A 5,030-nucleotide genomic window follows, 5' to 3' on the forward strand; every position below is an offset into this window, starting at 1 on the left:
GCGTCAGACACATTCGCACGCTGCCCGAGAGTTTTTTTTTTTAAAAAAAGGGTTAAGGTGAATTAATTGCGTAGATCACGTTACAAAACTTTAACATTGTTTTTCTTTTACAAATAAGTGCCTGCCGCTGTTGAAAACTTAGACAGAGCTATTGCATCCGACTGCAAAAACTCCTCATGACCACAAGATGGCAGTGAAGACATGATACCTTGTACTTTCACTCGTTGCTGCCATCTACTGGTCAGAGCAGACAAGAGCCCCCCCTCCCATCACATTTCACCTAATACTTCAGAGCTGAAGAGAGGAAGTTACATAACATCAATTCTCTTCCACATTTTACTTTATGCTCTCCATTTTTAGCTACAACTATAGACCAGTGTGGAGAAGCTTGGGAGCAAGGATTAAAACCTATGTGCGTAGAACAGAGATAGCCAGGTTCTAGCCTACATTCAGCCACTCTTTCTGTTTGTCTACCTCATAGGGTTGTTGTGGACAAAGTAAGGGCCATGAGGCGGTGCCACCTTGATCTTCCTAACTAAACAATGGATCACACAGCTAACTAATTATATAGTTAATTTCCTAGATAGGCAAAATCAACTTGGCAATTACGGTATATCAAATTCTCATGGGCAGGAATTTCAATGGAGGAGGCCTGTATCTTCACCTTGCTAAGCCAACCTTAGGCTTCTTTTGTCACGTTTGCTTGCTTTCCCACATCAAAATGGCAGTCAATTGCATTGAAAGGGACTCCAGGAAAGGAAAAGGGTGGTTCAGGGGCTACTTATGGCCCTGAAACCAAGCTGCTCAACCTTGATCTTTGTTTTTAAGATCATTTATTTCCTCTGCATTAACTTTTCTTCTGCTCATTTAAAGCCGAAGCCAAACGTTATTCCTTGAATTGACTGATAATATACACAGAACTTTATTATTTCTCTAAGAAATAATAATTTAGTTTTATCTGTAGCCACATCCAAGCACAATACCTCTCTGGTACTAATAATATACTTTAAAAACTTTTTTATATCTGAAAAAATGATGCTGCTTTAATGAATCACCATGAACAACAGCATATTTATTGTGATTCTTAAAGGGCAACTTATTTTTAAATTTCAGAAATCTGTTGCTAAGTTTGCATTAGCCTAGGCCTGATGTATATCTTCTAAATTATTTTGAAGTGTGCACTTTATCTTGCAGAATACTGTTAACAATCAGCAGTTATAAATCTTTTTATTATAGAATAAGATAAGTGGCATTTAAAATAAATAAATAAAAATAGTTTGTTTCAACTTCTTTTGTTCATGAAAAATTGCAGGTGTTTATTTTGTAAAACTGTGGATATCATGACATAGGAGAAAATGAAGAAGGATGAAATTGGTACATAACTTTCAATTCCTGTATTACCGTAGTTACACCATGAAGCTAAGCTAAAATCATATTAGACTGCATGAGTCATTGAGAAAACTAGCTTGAAATATGTTATAAATTCAACATGAATAAAAGTGTAGTCTGTATATATTGTAGATGCTAAATGTGAAACTATATGTGATTGTTGGTTTGGATAGGGGAGATATTGGCTGATCAAATGTGTTTTTGTGGCTGATGTCTAGTTTTAAACAATCAAAAGAACTTTGATATGGTGAACTAAGTGGTACTCTTTGACATGGTACACTAAGAATGAAAATAGATGAATAAATAAATGCTTTGGGACACTTCTCTCATTTTATGTGGATAGGAGAAATAGAATTCTGCTAAGGTTCTACTCTATTTTAATGTGGCCAATTATACACATGCTTGCTTTGCTTGTATTAATCAAAGTTTATTAATTAAGGTTTTAATGCTTTTTTGCTTTAATGTGTTCTTTTTGTTCTGAGCTGTCCAAGCAATGTATGAAACTTTTTATACATTAAAATAAACTGGAATTGAGCATTTTCATATCCTGTCTATATTTCAGAGACAAATATATAAATCAATGACAATGAAAACAAGTGGAGCTCAAAAGAATAATGTCCTCAGCTTTGACTGAAATACAGAACTCCTCATTTCAGCCCTTACAAACGTGATAATGACGATGTTATCCATTCAGTCATGTTCGACTCTTGGCAATTTTATGGGCCAGGTCTCTCCACATCTTCCAATCTTGCACTATTTCTTTGAGTTTTTCTACGCTCTGGCTGGTGTCAGCTTTGATGGAGTCCAGCCATCATGTTCTCTGGCAGCCTGGTTTGCTTTTATCGCTAACTCTTCCCAACATAACTGCTTTCTCTAGTGAATTCCTCCATAGGGCACAGCCAAAATAAGTGAGATGCAGTTTTGTGGGGGGGGGGGTGTTTCCCCTTCTAGTGACATTCTCTTTTTCTCTCTGTGCCTTTTACAAATAATGTAAATATGAGCCAATCATATGTTAGTACTGATGTAAGGATTACTGGGTTACTACAGTAATGTGTGGGAAACATTTTGTAAACTCTAAAGTGCTGCAGAACTGCAAGATGGCATTCTAACTGTTGAGATTACAAAAATTATAACCCTTTATGTTTTTAAAAGGAATTTGCTAAAAGAAATCTCTTTTCCAACTGTTCTGGCATGCTTCAATCCTAGAAGGAATTCATAGTGAAAGCTTTTATGATACAATTCTCTTCTTCCATCCAGCATTGATTGTATTGTCCTTAAAAAGGTAAAGGTAAAGGTTCCCCCGCACATGCGTGCTAGTCGTTTCCGACTCTAGGGGCCGGTGCTCATCTCCGTTTCAAAGCCGAAGAGCCAGCGTTTGTCCGAGGACATCTCCATGGTCATGTGGCCGGCATGACTAAACACCAAAGGCGCACGGAACGCTGTTACCTTCCCACCGTAGTGGTCCCTATTTTTCTACTTGCATTTTTTACGTGCTTTCGAACTGCTAGGTTGGCAGAAGCTGGGACGAGTAACAGGCGCTCACTCTGTTACGCGGCACTCAGGATTCGACCCGCCAAACTGCCGACCTTCTGATCGACAAGCTCAGCATCCTAACCCACTAAGCCACCGCGTCCCTTTGTATTGTCCTTAGGGACCACCAATTTCATTTTACTGAGGGGACTGGTAGTCTCTTTCCTGAGATTACTGCCTAGTCCAGGGGTAGGCAACCTTGGCTCTTTTATGACTCGTGGACTTCAACTCCCAGAATTCCTGAGCCAGCTGGCTCAAGAATTCTGGGAGATGAAGTCCACGAGTCATAAAAGAGCCAAGGTTGCCTACCCCTGGCCTAGGCAAACAAACATTGTTCCACCAGGCATGGCCATGCTACATACACCCTAGCATGTCCTTGGATTAAATAGGTTATATAAAAACTAAGGAACAAACTAGGCTTTGTTCCGTTTCTTTAATTGGCTAATTAAAAGGTTACAAATTTGTGTATCTAAGGTTTCGTATGTAATTATAACGGTAAGCACCCAAAATTTGATGATTACAAAATTAATCCTAACCAAAGAAAAGGGAGAAAGAGGGAAGGGAAGCGTGGGAAGGGAGGAGTCTAAGACACACGTTCAGGTAGAGGAGGGGTATGGTAAAAAGGGGAAACTGAAAGGATTGGAGGCGAGTCCAAAGTTATCTTCTTCAGCACCATCTTTCATATCTGAGCCCGTTCTTTTCTTTGTCCTTTACCCCACTTCTCCATACAGAAGATGACCTTCTGTTTTCTGACTTTCTTCATTTGTTGCTGTTACCTTGCATCAACTCGATGTTAGTGTTTCGTGACTGGCTATATACTTCAGCGACCTCTATCAACTCAGCTGCCAAAATATACACTGAAATAAAGGCAAGAAAGAAAGAAAGCTTAAAGGAGGGTTTATGTTTTTCAAGTTACACTGCAGCAAAACTAAGTTTTATGCTTAATGTTGCTTCTTTGGCAAAACAAAGCTTCATGGTATATTTCTAGAAGAATGAATGGAATGTCACCCTTGCAGCCACGGTTCATATATATAGGTACGAGATAGAATAGGCATACAATGGTGTTGTGGGTGACTTGTTGGTCCCTGAATGGGATTCTGCATCTCTCCTGGGCACATGTGAACTGTCAGTGATCTTCTGTGCCTTTCACTATGTATCCTTTTCTTTCTAGATGTGTTCAGGCCTGCTTGTGGAGCACCCTAGGATTTGTCCTCTTCCCCCGACTTTTTATAATCTACATGAAAACCCAAGGAGAGGCCATCTGTCAGTTTGCCAGCCCAATCGTTTTGCAGAATAGGGATCAGCAATGAGGGCAGCACTTATGTGGCTTTGATTTTCTGTGTGCTAAGATAGTACTTTATCTCAGGCATCTTGAGGAGTCCAAGGAGGCCTGAAACATCTTTCCCAGAAGAAAATTTGGGAACAAACAGGGGGCAAATGGATGTCACATCTTCCAAATGGAAAATGTTTTTATTCCCAAACATAAGGATTATAATGTTGTGTTCTTACAATCAGACATATACATAAAAAAATACAATGGCGTTATCGGTAGCAGCTTTGACGGCTTGCGGGGGGGGGGGGGAAGGAGGGCAGTGATGAAAATGAATAATTTTGTGCAGCTCCCCCCCCCCAACATTTTTTCTTAGGGACTGAACCAACATTTACTGAAGAGGTGAACTGCGCAGTCGATCAGAATAAGTAGAAGGACACCGCAGTAGTTGGGCGCTGAGCTCATCTACGAACAAGTTGCGTTTACCAACGGCTCGAGATATAACCAATCTTTTACGGAGAGGCTAGCACTGGGGTAGGCAACCTTGGCTCTTTTAGGACTCGTGGACTTCAACTCCCAGAATTCCTGAGCCAGCCACGCTGAGGAGAAATGGAGAGGTTTCCATACTGAGCCATGCTGGCTCAGGAATTCTGGGAGTTGAAGTCCACGAGTCCTAAAAGAGCCAAGGTTGCCTATCCCTGGGCTAGCAGAAACAAACCACTGCGATTTTTGCCGTTCTGCGTCTAAGATCTCGCCTGGCGGATTAAATTAGCATGTCCGAGGGAGAAACGCCAGCAAAACCTCAGAATTGTTCTCAAGGGAGGCACCGGGAAGCCCTCTT

This window comes from Vipera berus (genome assembly GCF_964194415.1).
Source record: "Vipera berus genome assembly, chromosome: 2".
Classification (NCBI taxonomy): domain Eukaryota; kingdom Metazoa; phylum Chordata; class Lepidosauria; order Squamata; family Viperidae; genus Vipera; species Vipera berus.